Source organism: Wyeomyia smithii, chromosome 3, assembly GCF_029784165.1.
Source record: "Wyeomyia smithii strain HCP4-BCI-WySm-NY-G18 chromosome 3, ASM2978416v1, whole genome shotgun sequence".
Taxonomy (NCBI): domain Eukaryota; kingdom Metazoa; phylum Arthropoda; class Insecta; order Diptera; family Culicidae; genus Wyeomyia; species Wyeomyia smithii.
In genome coordinates this window covers 231,977,471-231,994,440 of record NC_073696.1, presented here as the reverse complement: position 1 = coordinate 231,994,440, position 16,970 = coordinate 231,977,471, and the positions used below count along the sequence as shown (strand labels likewise).

The following is a 16,970-nucleotide window of genomic DNA, read 5'->3' as shown; positions in this document are numbered from 1 at the left end:
AATCCATCGAGAAACATCTTATCTAGCCATTCTTCATCAGAATCACCAGAACATTTATAAGTTTCGATCTAATGCTAAGAGAAATTGAGTTATTTTGATGAGTGGTCCACTATAGGGAAGTGGTCCACCATAGGTCAATTTACTTCAAATAGGAAACTATAGGTAAGAAGTCCACTTTAGGTTAATTTACCCTATAAATTGAAATATACAAATATTTTTCTTGATTCTGATGCAGATATGCTGTAAAAAATGATTCCCGATTGAAGTTTTCTAGAAGTCCCACGCATTTTCATAGAAATTGAATTAACCTGACCGGCGATCCACAAGTAGTTTTAGTTATTATATAACAAATAAGTTCATCCTGAAAACTTTAGCGTCTTTGTGAGAAATGGCATTGGCAAACACCATGCTAAAATTACGAGTCAGATCAACTCAATCCCTCTTCACATAAAACAAAATTTATAAATGCTTATGTTAAAGATTGGCTGAAATAGATATTTCCGATTGAAGTTTTCTAAAAATTCTTCGAATTTTTGCATAAATTGATTAAATCTGGCGAATAGTCCACATAAGAAATTCAGATTAATACAATTTCTCTTCACATAAATCGAAATTTTTGAATGTTTAAGACAGATTAGCTGTATAAGATGTTTCCCGTTGATCGTTTTCTGGAAATCTTTCGAGTTTTAGCATAAATTGAGTTATTCAGACCGATACCGATATGCTATAGAGTAAAATAACTTAGTGGACCCCTTTATTTTATTGACCTATAGTGGACCACCCGTCAGATTAACTTCATTTCTCTCAACATAAATAGCGATTTATAAATTTTGTGATGCAGATTGGCAGGATAAGATGTTTCCCTATTGAAATGTTTTGAAAATCCCTCGAATTTTCGACCGTTTTTTTTTTTTTTTGTAGTTAACCCTAAAAATGATGTTGAGTCGTTTAACCAATTTTGAATTCTTTGTCGTCAAATTAAAGGCAATTAATTATCAAGGAATAATACCAAATTCTATTCAAAATTACAATAACTTTGAGAAAATTATGATCCAAACTGTATTTTTACGTTTTGGAGATCTGAAGACCCATTGATATTGTTTGATATATTTTATTTCTTCTTAAATTTTACATAAAATATCAAATTTCACGGAGGAATTTCATATATTTTGAAGATATTTTGACGTAGTATTACGTCTTTCGGCAACATATACAGGGGACCAATTTCATTACAGGGATCCAATTTCAAAAACCAAAAACATCGAGAGCGTCACAAAAATTGTCCATTTTCAACCGTTTTAAGCTCAGTCAGTTTCCAACCGATTTTCGATATTTTTGCAGTAATCGATTGGAAAATCAACCAAGCACCCGTCCAAATGCAGAAAGTTGTAATCTGGTTATTCGATTGTACTATTGAAAATTGTCAAGCCTTGTCGAAACGCAAATGTCGACCTCTGATTGGTCGCACAATGCTTCTTTCCTTAACAAGGTCGACAGAATATACCTAGTTGACTAAGAATGCGCGCTTCGTGTTTCATGTATAATTCATTCCATGATTGTGCCGATACCACACGGACGTTGGTTGCTGATCGTGAAGAAGAAAGAAAAGCCGGGTTTCAATTTCTGGCTGATCGCGCTGGGCGCGTTAATACTTAAGCACCTGACTATCTGGCGGCTGTTATGGAGTTTTCGTTAGCTGCAGAATTATTGGAAATGGCAGGCAATTCTACTAAAGAAAACTGGAGAACTAGAATCATCGGCGAATGGTCCGAATCCGAAATGATGATAATTGAACAAACTTTCCAATTTATTACTGTTGTCAAATATAATAGCACCTGTTGGTGCTCCACAATTATGAGATTGAAGTAGTTAAGATTTTTCATCATGTGTAATAGACGGAAAACCGCAAATTTTATCATTCGCAAGACAAGAAAAATTCTATATTGCCTCAAGAATGTGTGGGTGGCCGGTTGTAATATATACTTGTTCTAGTGCTGGATGGCAGCAGATAACAGAAATGCAGCACTTACGCTATTGCGTCTTAAAACAAAACGGTTATAGTTCCACATCACAGCAGAATTCCCACCTTCATACTCATGTCTACCGTCGGCAGTATCAAACACGCAACAATCTGCTTCCATGCGACTTTAGTCACACCTATTTTCCCAGTTATCCCATTCCACAACGTGCGAAAAATCTATGTCAGAGCGGATATCGCGCGCTATCTGGACCATGAGCATTTATGCGATAGTTGAATGAAATTTGCAACTGCAGCAACCAGCCTTTTTCGAGGGTACCGTAAACTGGGGTGACTTTGATCACTTTTTTGATTGTATCTCAAATATTTTCAGAATATACTGAAAACAATATTATTCGATATTTTTAAAATAAGTACGGGCATGCATTGAAAAAGATTCAGTCACTACTTCAAAAGTTTAGCAACTTTTTTGCTGTTTTTAAATATGCTCTAAAATTTTACACCAATTCCGGGGTGACTTTGATCACTTCATTATTTTGATGAATTTGGTGTAACACTTTGCTACTTTCACTAAATTGAACAGCCTTAAACGTCTTAAACGAGTTTATAAATATGGAAAGCAATTTGGGGGCTATTCACTTTCTACGTGAACAGTTTATAATGGCGAATGTACAAGATTCATCATCATCATCATCAAAAACTAGTCCACGAGGAATATGACTTATGAAATTGGCCAAATTTGCATGTTACTTCACGTCTTGGGTTTTTGTTAAGAAGAAATATGTACGCTGTGGAGAACATTGGGACTCAACATTGCCTTTGATTCCTCAAACTTGCAAAAATAACAATAAAATGTATTGTTATAATATTTGTTCATCTTAAGAACTAATCTGGGAACAAAATAAAAAAACTTTACGCATTGCAACTTGTTGTTTTGAATCTGCTTGAACCGATTGTTTGTATGCAACAAAAATCGCCAAAAATACACTTTATTTTCAATTTACATATTAGCATGAAAAACACTCTTTAAATAGCAGGAAATGCATGAGTAGTAGCAATGCGAACATATATCCACGCAGTCAAAGAAGATTACGACAAATCCCAAGCACTACGAGCGCTTTTTTACCACATTTTCAAAAAAGAGGTACAGTGATCAAAGTCACCCCGGTGATCAAAGTCACCCCAGTTTACGGTACTAAATATATTTGGAAGAGCATAATGAATGGTTATTACTAAACTGCAACTTTGATTGCAGTTTGATGCTGCTGCAATTGCGCAGCAGTGTGATGTATATTACGATTCATTGATACTGTGCATCACAAACGTTATATGCGAAACAAATCCGATTCCAAATAGAAAAGTTCAGCAAGTTCTGCTCACGGTGCTGAGTCCGTTTTAGAAAATTCTTAACACTTCATTAACAAGGATGTAACGTCTTGAAGAAGACGGTTATTGCTTGACATCACAGCAGAATTTCTACCTTCATACTAATGTCTACCGTCGGCAGTATCAAACACGCAACAATCTGCTTCCATGCGACACGGGGAAGGAAACATTTTTTCCTTCCAAGCCGCGCAATACGACACAATACATGTTATTTTGTTTACCTTCATGAGAGTGCTATCGGTCCGGCTCGACAGAATGTCCACAAGAAATCATTTTTGTACATCCGTGCTACGAAACTGAGGAAAAACTTAAAAACTAAAAATAAAGGTGGAGCTTATCAAATGATCGCTCTGAGCCAAAATGAATGAGATGTATTTTTTTTTTTTCAAACGTTGTAGAATGGTATAACTGGAAATAATTTAGTCACACCTATTTTTCCAGTTATCCCATTCCTCTCCATTAAAGTAAATATAATATACGAAACATATACGGAAAAATATATCGCTTCACACCATTAAAATGATTAACCCTAATCGAGTGTATTTCCAAAGCTATTGCAAAAAAATATTGACATAAAACAGGCTGTCGTAATTCTACGTTAACCTTGCGGTCGTTTCTTATAAACAACCTCTTCCACTTTTTTTTTAATTTTTCATTTCCACAATAACCCTCCGTGGAAGAAAGTAAGCGTCTTCTAGGTCTTGAACCCTCCGAAACGGCCAAATACGGCTTTTATATGGTTTTTCACATTGTTATTGTTATTTGAAATACAGTGCAGTACAGTATTTGCTCATGAATTACCGTATTAATTAATTCAATTTGACACTTTCCTCAAGATCAAAAAACAAAAAAAAAAAACAGACAACAGAAAACAGAAAACAGCAAACTGAAAACAGAAAACAGCAAAGTGAAAACAAAAGACAGAAAATAGCAAATTGAAAACAGAAAACTGAAAACAGAAAAAAGAAAACAGTAAACAGAAAACAGAAAACAGAAAACAAAATACAGAAAACAGAAAACATAAAACATTAAACATAAAACATAAAACATAAAACATAAAACATAAAACATAAAACATAAAACATAAAACATAAAACATAAAACATAAAACATAAAACATAAAACATAAAACATAAAACATAAAACATAAAACATAAAACATAAAACATAAAACATAAAACATAAAACATAAAACATAAAACATAAAACATAAAACATAATACATAAAACATAAAACATAAAACATAAAACATAAAACATAAAACATAAAACATAAAACATAAAACATAAAACATAAAACATAAAACATAAAACATAAAACATAAAACATAAAACATAAAACATAAAACATAAAACATAATACATAAAACATAAAACATAAAACATAAAACATAAAACATAAAACATAAAACATAAAACATAAAACATAAAACATAAAACATAAAACATAAAACATAAAACATAAAACATAAAACATAAAACATAAAACATAAAACATAAAACATAAAACATAAAACATAAAACATAAAACATAAAACATAAAACATAAAACATAAAACATAATACATAAAACATAAAACATAAAACATAAAACATAAAACATAAAACATAAAACATAAAACATAAAACATAAAACATAAAACATAAAACATAAAACATAAAACATAAAACATAAAACATAAAACATAAAACATAAAACATAAAACATAAAACATAAAACATAAAACATAAAACATAAAACATAAAACATAAAACATAATACATAATACATAAAACATAATACATAAAACATAAAACATAAAACATAAAACATAATACATAAAACATAATACATAAAACATAAAACATAAAACATTCAGTACACCCTAGGGATTATCGAAAAAATGCCCACGGACCATTATTTCATCTTTACGGACAGTCTCAGTTCCATTGAGGCTCTCCGATCGATGAAAGATGTTAAGCACTCTCCGTATTTCCTGGGGAAAATACGGGAACATCTGAGTGCTTTATCCGAAAAATCTACTCAGATTACCTTAGCGTGGGTCCCTTCTCACTGCTCGATACCGGGTAATGAGAAAGCGGACTCTTTGGCTAAGGTGGGCGCAACAAACGGTGATATTTATGAAAGACCAATTGCCTTTAATGAATTTTTCGCACTTGTACGTCAGAATACGATCATCAGTTGGCAAAATGCTTGGACCAGAGGGGAATTGGGAAGGTGGTTACATTCCATAATCCCCAAAGTATCGACGAACCCGTGGTTCAAGGGGTTGGATGTAGGTCGGGATTTCATTTGCGTGATGTCCCGGCTTATGTCCAATCACTATAGATTTGACGCGCTCCTCCGTCGTGTTGGGCTCGGGGAAAGTGGTATCTGTGCCTGTGGTGAAGGTTATCACGACATAGAGCATGTGGTTTGGTCATGCCCTGTACACCGTGACGCCAGGTCTAAATTGATAGCTTCCCTGCAGGCCGAGGGTAGACAGCCGGCTGTTCCTGTTCGTGATGTCTTGGCGAGCCGTGACCTATCCTACATGTCCCTTATATACGTTTTCCTGAAATCCATCCATGCCCCAGTCTAGTCCCGTTCCCCTCCGTCTACACCCAACAAAACGACAAGAACACGTTTGAACCTTAAGCACAAAACCAGCAACCAGACCCCGCACAATAGAACCAGGACCCAAGGACTACGAGCCTCTGTCCCAACTCACGACATCGTGGCTCAGCAGAACGAATCCATACATGCCATTCGACGATTATCAGACGACCATTGAACAACAAAACACTGATTGGAAATCCCATGCTAGTTTTAAGTTAGACTTAATTTCAGCTCGTAGTCGGCAGCGAGGATAAAAAATTTGCTTTAGTTTTTAAGTCATCAGATATAATTGGCGCCGTTAAACATTAAATTGTATTTGTGCCGTGTCAAATAAATGTTATGTGAAGAAAAAAAAAATAAAACATAAAACATAAAACATAAAACATAAAACATAAAACATAAAACATAAAACATAAAACATAAAACATAAAACATAAAACATAAAACATAAAACATAAAACATAAAACATAAAACATAAAACATAAAACATAAAACATAAAACATAAAACATAAAACATAAAACATAAAACATAAAACATAAAACATAAAACATAAAACATAAAACATAAAACATAAAACATAAAACATAAAACATAAAACATAAAACATAAAACATGAAACATAAAACATAAAACATAAAACATAAAACATAAAACATAAAACATAAAACATAAAACATAAAACATAAAACATAAAACATAAAACATAAAACATAAAACATAAAACATAAAACATAAAACATAAAACATAAAACATAAAACATAAAACATAAAACATAAAACATAAAACATAAAACATAAAACATAAAACATAAAACATAAAACATAAAACATAAAACATAAAACATAAAACATAAAACATAAAACAAAACATAAAACATAAAACATAAACATAAAACATAAAACATAAAACATAAAACATAAAACATAAAACATAAAACATAAAACATAAAACATAAAACATAAAACATAAAACATAAAACATAAAACATAAAACATAAAACATAAAACATAAAACATAAAACATAAAACATAAAACATAAAACATAAAACATAAAACATAAAACATGAAACATAAAACATAAAACATAAAACATAAAACATAAAACATAAAACATAAAACATAAAACATAAAACATAAAACATAAAACATAAAACATAAAACATAAAACATAAAACATAAAACATAAAACATAAAACATAAAACATAAAACATAAAACATAAAACATAAAACATAAAACATAAAACATAAAACATAAAACATAAAACATAAAACATAAAACATAAAACATAAAACATAAAACATAAAACATAAAACATAAAACATAAAACATAAAACATAAAACATAAAACATAAAACATAAAACATAAAACATAAAACATAAAACATAAAACATAAAACATAAAACATAAAACATAAAACATAAAACATAAAACATAAAACATAAAACATAAAACATAAAACATAAAACATAAAACATAAAACATAAAACATGCAACAACAACAACAACAACAGAAAACAGTAAACATAAAACAGAAAACAGAAAATAGAAAACAGAAACCAGTAAACAGAAGACAGAAAACAGAAAACAGAAAAGAGAAATCAGAAAACAGAAAACCGGAAAACAGAAAACCGAAAACAGAAAACAGAAAACAACAAATTGAAAACATGAACAGAAAACAAAAAACATAAACAGGAAACAACACACAAGGAATTAAATAAACTATTAAATAAAAACTTGAAAATCAAAAACCAAAATTTAGTGATAAAAATTAAAAAATCAGGAATCATTTATCGTAAATCAATTTTCAGAACTCCGAAAAAAACTCAGTAATTGAAAAACAGTTGTCAGAAATTCGAATTGATTAGTCTAAATCAGAAAACAAAGATCAGGAATCGAAATTGGAATTACATATCGAATTACATATGCACCCCTCTTCTATACTGCCCATAATTCAAAAATTGGCTAATATGCCATAGGCATCAAATCGAGAAAAACGCATTTAAAGTTTTTTGTCGGTACAACATATTTTGACTGTCAATAACAACTTTTTTATTTAGTATATCACCCTTCATATATGCTGGAATCTAGCCGTTGAGTTGAAACAGAGAAATCTGCAGGAAAATTCCATCTGCCACGTATTTTCAACGCAGTAGCCGTTTTTTTCAATTATAAACGAAAGGTCAGTTGACAAACCGGTGTGCAGTTTGGCTAATATCCACACGATGTGAATTATTTTGTGCTCGTTGGTGATAAAAATGTTTTTAAATTTAATAAAACAACACGGAAGCACAAGAGAGGATGAAAAGGACAACGAGACAACTGCTACGTGCAACAACACACTTAATTCATCTCGGCAAACTTCCAGCTGATCGAGCTCGGCGAACTTTTCAACAAATATCAGCAATATATTTCGACGAACATTCAGCAAATATATCGATTTACCGTGAACCAGCAAGTAATGACATCTCGCCTGCCGAAGTTCATGAAAATGCTACCGAAAACTTGTAAAACAGTTTGCTGAATTTATCAGCTGTTGAGTTCTCGGCAATAAAATCTAAGTGTGAATATAACAAAATCACAATCCACTTTCCTATTTTTTCTCATCAAGTCCAAAATTAGAGCGGGGGCCTAGTGTGGTTGGTAACGTCTCCGCCAACCACGCTCGACGCCTGGGTTCGAATCCCATCGCCGAAATAGGTGTCGATGGTTGTGAGGTGGCGTGATCCACTCAAAACCAACCCAACTGGTCTAGATTCAATCCTAGCCGACACCGGGAGATTTTCTGAGGCGAAAAATCTCTGAGATCACGCCTTCCATCGCATGAGGAAGTAAAGCCGTTGGCGCCGGTCCGTTAATAAACGGGTCGTGAGTTAGGGTCCTGGGTGTGGAGTCGCCTCCCTGGGCGTCGGTGATTGGCCACAACAGTGGCGGAACTAGACCGACGGAAAATGAGCGTTATTCAAAAAAAAAAGTCCAAAATTAAATCTGAATCTTCTCTTTATTAATATTACTTCTAATCAAAGTGCTAAATAGCATTTTTTTAAATGTAAAGATTTATGACAGAAGGAAACAGTCACACGTTTTGATCATTGGGTTTCGCAGCGCAACAAATAAATTCTACTGTAGTAATAATTCTTGTATTCTTGTAGCATCAAATATTCTTCGTGAAAAAGTCAATTTGATGCAAGGGCCTTACGATCGCTTACTTGTCGCCAGTTACCAACACACTTTCGAAAGTTAGACGAAACACAGTACAGTAATAATACACTGGTTCGTGAACATGCCACAGGTTGAAATATATTGGATATTAGCCAACTTCTTAATTATTTTGGATATTAGCCAAAGTTGTTTCACATTTGCTGCCTTCCCAAATGCATTTTTTGACAATCGGCTTCCGCAGGGACCTTGTTAAGGATGTGTACTATCACGAGAAACTGTTTTCTCGATTTTGGTAAAAATTGCATATTAGCCAATTTTTGAATTATGGGCAGTATAGTGGACCACCAGCTAGATTAACTCAATTTATGAGAAAACTCGAGGGATTTTTCTTCTGTATGGACCCCACTGCGACCAGTAGTTTTTGATCTTTTGTGGCATTGTCCGGGCGTTTTAGCCGTTTGCACTTTTTTTACCTTTTTGCAGAGTTACTTATTGAGAAGTAACTTGCTCCGTGATATAGTGCTTTTTTCTTCTTCAGACTTAGGAACCTACTTGTTTCCTTATCGACCTTATCATATCCTCCTGCAAGCTCTCACTCTAACAGCGTATAACGTGCTTTTGTCCATGATATTAACGAAACTTTAGACCAGTGGTTTTTTATTCTGGAGGGAAGTTTTGTGTGGAAGAGCTTGAGAATGAACTCATACTTAACGTCCTTTTGCCAACGAATGGCTTGGTTCCATTAAGATTCGAACTCATCACCACTCGCATGTCAAAGTGGACTCTGTAACCTTGCGGCTACGAAGCTTTTCGTGGATTACAATGTTGGGATTTTTTCTAGTGTTCTTTTTATTAATATTCATACATTTTTTATGCGTTTTCTTATAAAAGTCAGTGACATTTCCACATACTGACAAAAGTATATGATTATGTAGGGTTGCTTCTCTCGATTTCTGGTCACTAACATAAAGTATATTGAAAAATGAGTTCTAAACACTCAATAAATGTTCAGCTGAATATTTGTCCACTTGCTAAAAAGCTGCCATTACAGACAAGGCAGCGTTTTGTTCATGTTTTCTCAGCAATTTTAGGTAAGTGAACGGATCTTTTTAAGCGTTCCCGTTACAAGAAACTCAAAATCAAAAGAGCGTAACCAAAGAATTTCAAAGTTCTATCTACACAAGATAGGTACAAATAACATACTTTGATACAATTTTGTATTTTCCCATATGCTTTCGATAACAAAAAGTTGATATGGGTTTGATACTTGTAGACACATTTCTATTATAATTTCTGTTATTTTAGCACCAAACGGAATCAAATTGAAAAAAAAAACCTGAAAGAATTTTGGCATAACAAACTAACAGCTTCTGTTACATTTTTGTTTTATCTCTCTGATCGGGAATCGGTAATTAATAAATTTATACTTATGCTTTTTACGACCATATCTTTCTGTTGCGGTTCAAACCTCACAAATTTATTTGAATTTGAACTTAAATTAAAAGTTCCCGTCGATTTTCCCACGAAGCCGTTTTTGCCCATCATTGAATTTAACATTTCAATAAATAACCGAATCAAAACCACGATTAAACAAACATAAACCAACTGAAAAGAAATCGAATTGAATTGAGCCCTAATTTTCCACCCGATTTCGTAACCCTTCTCGGTGTGAAAGACGGCAGTAATCGAATAACGAAACCGAAACGCACACGCACGCAGCGGGAGGGAGCGGGAGCGAAAGCATTGAAGAAAAAAAATGATATGATTAAAGTCGGCGACGACGGACGGCGCGAAGCATTTTCGAAGCAACCGCTCTGGTGCCTACACGAATAAGGCAGAGTAATCTCTCTGTGGTACAACTTAATTAAGTTGCAGCCCCAATCGGGCCTGCAACTGGGGACAATCGCAGTGCGCATGCACCGGCTCGGACGGACGCATAGAAAGAAAGATCAGTGGGCTTCTCCATCATTAGTCAGAGTTGGAATCGAAAACATTGTTAGCCATATGGTCACAACTTCGATTGGTTTGACTTACTCTGAAGGTGGCGGTGGGCACAGTCGACTGTGATTGTCGAGCGACTTTCGAGCCACCACCGAATGGCCAACGTCATTTACCTTATCGGCCGATGAGTGGTCGATTTAAGGCGATGACAGGTGCCCCAGGTTTTGCCGTGATGAGGTATTACGGAAATTGCAGAAAATCCACCCTGAAACCCCTGCGCACGGTACGCAGTGTGGTACTGACAGTACTAACATACTCTGTGGCGTGTTTGATCACCTCTGTCAATCTCAATGCTGGAAAACACGTACCTACAAGCAGGTGAGAAAACAATGATTTTTACGATTGAAGCCATCGCATCTGACATAAACGCAAAATTTAATTAAAATAAATCGAAACCATGCCGGGGCAAATATTAGCGGCGCATTGTGGCATTGTGACCGTCCACCGTTGACTTTTCCGTTGCACTTTGCCGCCGCCGCCGGCACTGTCCGTAATAATTGTGACATTAAACATCGACATTTTACGCCCTTTCTAAATTTTGAACGCTCAACGCTGGACTCGCCGTGAAGCGTTTTCCGACTGACCGCCCACCGAAGCCGATGTGAAGATCAAGAAGCGGAAAACATCGGTTAGTGCAAAACAAATTCGACCATTGAGACGCGAATACTTTTTTTTTTTCAATTTACCGCCGTTGATGGGATGGGAATTTTCCCAAAATATAACACGACAAGAAACATAGACAACATAAACGCGCAACTAAAGTGTGAAGTAGGTCGAGAAGATGGAAACAATACGGAATCCTAACCTAACAAAACTAACCTCTAACGGCGGAAGAATAGCCAATAGATTCAATTTTATAACATGCCATTGCGTTCCCCACTTTTACCGCGAGTCGTTGCTTCGCATCGGCTTCCGACTGTTGAAGCATCGTTTTTTTTTTCTACTCCCTAGAAGAAGTTTGGACCATTGGACCGAACATTCCCACATCGCCTTCGCACATAAAAATGTAAGTTACGATTCTTGGCTCCACTTTTCCCTTCTTTCGATCGTGTCAATTTCCCACCTGTGATCGCAGCAACCCGGTTGTTGTGTGCTGCACTTGGCGCGGGTGCATTTACTTGGATCGCCGTTTATTAAATCACCTTACCGTGAATGGGCGGTTAACCTTTCACCGCCGCACTCGTTCGCCGAAGAATGGTTTCAACGCGGGATAGGAGGAAAGGTTAGAGGAATCGCCACTAGCCACCAGGCAAGTTAAAGGTCACCAAATCACTGCAATCGGGGCCAGTTTTTGTGTTCTGCTAGGCTTTTCTCCTGCGTGCGCGGCCGTTTTGCTTACTCCTCACGGACTAGATTTGTTTTCATCGTTTTTTTTTCTTTTGCTTTTATTAGCATAATGGAAGCCCTCCGGCAGCTTAGTCACTCGATGGCTGCTGGTGCCGTAGAAATAACACTTGTTAGTCCTATGCTTTATTGAACTTTATTTTCTTCTTTCTCGCTTACAGGTTGGTGCGTGCAATTGCGATATTCAAATGGTTTCGTGTCTGGACTGGTTTCTGGCCTTAGAGGTAAACTTACAAATCTTCAGCTGTAACTATTCCAACCTGAACTGTATTAACCCGTCAAACGAATTGAGTTGTTTTGAAACAGTAAAATAAGAATAATAGAAGGGATAAAAGCCGAAAAGTCTTAATGTCTTAAAGTGTAACAGTCTAAAAGTATGAAATTCTAAAAATCCTAGAACTAAAAGTCATAAATCCGAAAAGCTTTTTAGACTTTCAGACGTTTTGTTTTTAGATTTTTGGACTTTGGAGTTTTAGGTAAAACATGAATAACACCGAAAAAAAAATTTCATCCAAATACAAAATAAATGTTGGAAAATAACGAGGCCTTATTGAAAATCCCGCGATGGTTGCTTCTGCTGCCGACCAAAACAAACCGTGGAGACGACAAAATCAGCACCATAGAGGACAATTCCGGCCTATTTTATACCAAACATTTATTCACAAATATGACAAAAATTAACAAACGCGGCCATATCGTTCACAAGTGAAAAAATGAACGATTTTGAACGAAAATGAAAAGAATTTAAGTGGACGATATGGTGCGGCAGTGGTTATGCTGGGTACAGGCTCTTATAGAAGTATCTAAAATCTGGGTTGTTTTTCTACCCGACCTCGCACGTCTGCAATGGTAAGAAACTAAACAAAACTACCGAGTGTAATTTTTGCGACACACCACACGCTTCTTAGCACCCCAATTATAAAGTAGTTATTTTTTTGCCACTCGCCTAAACCTTGCAGATAATTATGAAACTCAATACACTGAGATTGCTTTTTACGTAGTTTTTATTACGCGGATTCTGGAGTTTATGCGGTTTTTATTCACGCGGATTCCGGAATTTACGCGGCACGTATCCCCGCGAAAAAAGCGACTTTTTTGTATTATCCACAGCACTAGCATGTATTGAAATTCTATTTTAATCTACTTATTGCAAAATTAATGATTTACTTTTCACGTATTCTCATTTCTCCGTGTACAGGATGCTTACTTTTAACGTAATTCTGTCCACCGTGATCAGCGACGTGTCGAACTTCTTCGTCAACTTACTGATGATGACTCTAATCTTGGTTTTGGCGGTAGCTTCCAGTTTTGTCCGCTTGGCGGCTTTTTTTCGCTCCGGTGACCTGGTTTTTTGTTGTTGGTCATTGGTTTTCCATCGTAGAAGTGAGTGATCATGTTATAAATTGTGAATTTCTTGTAGCACGCCGAATAAAACTGCCTCACTGCCTCCGACAACAAAGAGGAGAACAATACCACACACAATGAGAAGAAAAATACCACACATAACTGTTTGTCTCTCTCCTGCGCCTGTGGCAGAAAATGTGGCTGTTTAGTACAGCTACTTCCGACTGACCCGTTATAAATGATATGAGTTATGGCAGTTTTGAACGAAAATTACGATATGCCAATTTTGTGACTGTTTGTTCGTTATTTGTTCTGTAAAGTGATTGCAAGCCAATCACAGGTACTGTATTTACTAACAATAAATAGCACTCCGTTTTTTGATAGTAACCTCAAGAGTACTGTAGTAATGAAATGAAAAACAGGTTTTTACTACTTCGATTTAAAACATGTAATCGCACTCAAAAGCAAGGTTGGTTTCTGTTTCACAAACCTGCCCAAGTAACAAAACTGGTTTTATCAAAGTTTTATAGCGCTGTTTTGGCTGTATTATGCGCTATAAAACTTTGATAAAACAAATATTGTTACTAGGGTGGGGACATACATGTACCTGTATGACGGTGCTTCTCACACAGATCGCAGATCCAAAATCTAGCACTGTTGGAGGCGATTTCCAATCACCACTACGCGGTCCACCGGTTTTCTTTGTTGGCACTTCGCTATGAAAGGTTGGGTGATATTTGAAATTGCTGCCTGCTGCGCTGCAACATGCCGCAGCTTTGTTTTGCTGTTCGGATAGACAATAAAAACTAAATTTGTACATACTAGCTTTCATACGTGACCACTAAGAGTTACACTTCCAGTGGACGTGTCGTTGTGCACTCGAGCGAACAAATCAACGACAACAACAACCAGAAAGATAATTCGTTGTATAGTTCGATTCGACTGACACTGAGAGCTTCACCTGATATTTGGCCTCGTTTTTAGCTATGATTGGTCGAGCTATGTATCTAGCAAAGCTCCAAATATTTTATATCGTCACCTAATCGATTCCTATCTGAATGAAGGAAATCCGTTGAAACTGCCTTAGTTTTGAACGAGTTGACAATTTTCGTGCTGTTCTAAATGTTTTCGTTTTTTCATTTTGCACCCCTATATTGCCGTAAGACATATTTCTGCGTCAAAAATAGAAATTTTAAACTCAAATATCGAACTCTTCTAACGCGATCCGCGCGTAAAAGGGCGCATACAGAGAAGTCACATTCATCAGATACGATATAAATAGAATGGCATCTTGAGCAGCTTGTATCGACCAATTCCCAGCTTCATCAAATTTGATTTGGATAATTTTTCGAAGTCATTTCCGAGTAATGTTTCATATACCGGCCAGAAAGGAACATTCCCATTTTGATCAGTCTTGTTAGTTTCGCAGGGAAACCATTTTCGACCATGGTTTTCCATAGATCTACACGGTCGATAGTATCGTAGGCGGCCTTGAAATCGATGAATAGGGGGTGCGTGGGGACTTGATATTCGCGACACATTCGGAGGATCTGCCGCGGCGTGAAGATTTGGTCCGTTGTCGATCGCCCACCCACGAAACCGGCTTGATAACTTCTAACAAACCTCCCTGCTAGCGACGAAAGACGGCGAGAGCACTTTGTGGGCTGCGTTCAGAATCGTAATCGCTCGATAGTTGTCGTAATACTCCCTCCTTCCACTCCTCCGGTAGCTGTTCTGTATCCCAGATCCTGACTATCAGCTGGTGCAGACAGGAAGCCAACTTATCCGAGCCCAGTTCGATAAGCTCCGCTGCGATGCCATCTTTTCCAGCTGATTTGTTGTTCTTGAGCTGCTTGATGGCATCCTTAACTTCACCTATCGTAGGGGTCGGAATGTCTTCCTCATCCGCTGTGCTGACGAAGTCGTTCCTCCTGCCGTCTTGATCCTCTGCCTCTGCGCCAGGTGTTCATTGTAGTGCTGCTTCCACCTGTCGATCACCTCACGTTCATCCGTCAAGATTCTTCCATCCTTATCCCGGCACATTTTGGCTCGCGGGCACAAAACCGGCGAGGGATGCGTTCAGTTTCTTGTAGAACTTACGTGATTCTTGAGAACGATACAGCTGCTCCATTTCCTCACACTCCACAGATTGGTCTGCTGTCTTCGTTTCAGTTTATCAATGCCCGCGCTGCATTCTTCTCGTCTAGAATCGTCTGACACTCCTCGTCGAACCAGCCATTACGTCGATTCCTCTCGACGAACACAATGGCACCTTCCGCTGCGCTGTTAATGGCTGCTTTTACATTACTCCAGCAGTCCTCTAGAGAGGCTTGGATGAGTTCACTCTCTTCCAGCAGTGCTTCCTCAAGGCTTTGCACGTATTCAGTAACGACTTCGGGAAATTCGAGTCGTTCCAGGTCATACCGTGGCGGGCGACGGTAGCGGATGTTGTTGACAATCGAAAGTCTATGGCGCATTTTGACCATCAGAAGATAGTGGTCAGAATCAACGTTTGCGCCAAGGTAGGATCGGACGTCGATAATATCCGAGAAGTGCCTTCCATCAATCAACACGTGATGGATTTGTGATTCGGTCTGTTGTGGTAATCTCCAGGCCATGTTTTTGGAGGCGGCGAAGTCAATTAGTCGAAGGCCGTTTTCGTTCGTTAGCCGGTGAGCGCTGAACTTCCCAATAACCGGTGTAAATTCTTCCTCCTGGCCTACCTGAGCGTTAAGATCTCCGTTAACGATTTTGACGTCATGCACGCTCCAGCTGCGCGTGAAAGGCGTCCTTATCTCCATCGTTACTTCCTAGGTGATGGCTGTGCACGTTAATTATGCTCACGTTGAAGAAACGGCCTCTAATCCTCAACTTGCACATTCTGTTGTCGATTGGCCACCACCCAATCACGCGCTTCTGCATTTCACCCATCCCAATGAAAGCTGTGCCCAGCTCGTGTGTATTGCCGCAGCTCTGGTAGATGGTATAACCATCTTTGTACGTATGTACCGATACTCCCTTCCAGCATACCTCCTGCAGCGCTACAATGTCGCACTTGCGGACTCTCAATAAGTCTTTAGTGGTTCTAAATGTCAAGTTATGACCTTTCACCGAAAAATCAATCTAAAAGTTTTCAGTTACCGAATCGATGT

The 16,970-nt window shown here is 36.8% G+C and overlaps 1 protein-coding gene across 5 annotated transcripts in view; it reads left to right on the top strand.

The window, feature by feature from the left end:
• The window catches only part of LOC129730107 (zinc finger protein sens), a 422,944-nt gene that overhangs the window by 220,310 nt on the left and 185,664 nt on the right, over positions 1-16,970 (top strand). For 2 of the 5 annotated variants that reach the window (XM_055689160.1, XM_055689162.1), the window contains one exon: positions 12,636-12,698. The exons of the other annotated variants lie outside the window; for them this stretch is intronic. The gene's annotated coding sequence lies outside the window, so the exon portion shown is untranslated. The remainder of the gene's footprint in view (positions 1-12,635; positions 12,699-16,970) is intronic. 5 annotated transcript variants of the gene reach the window in all.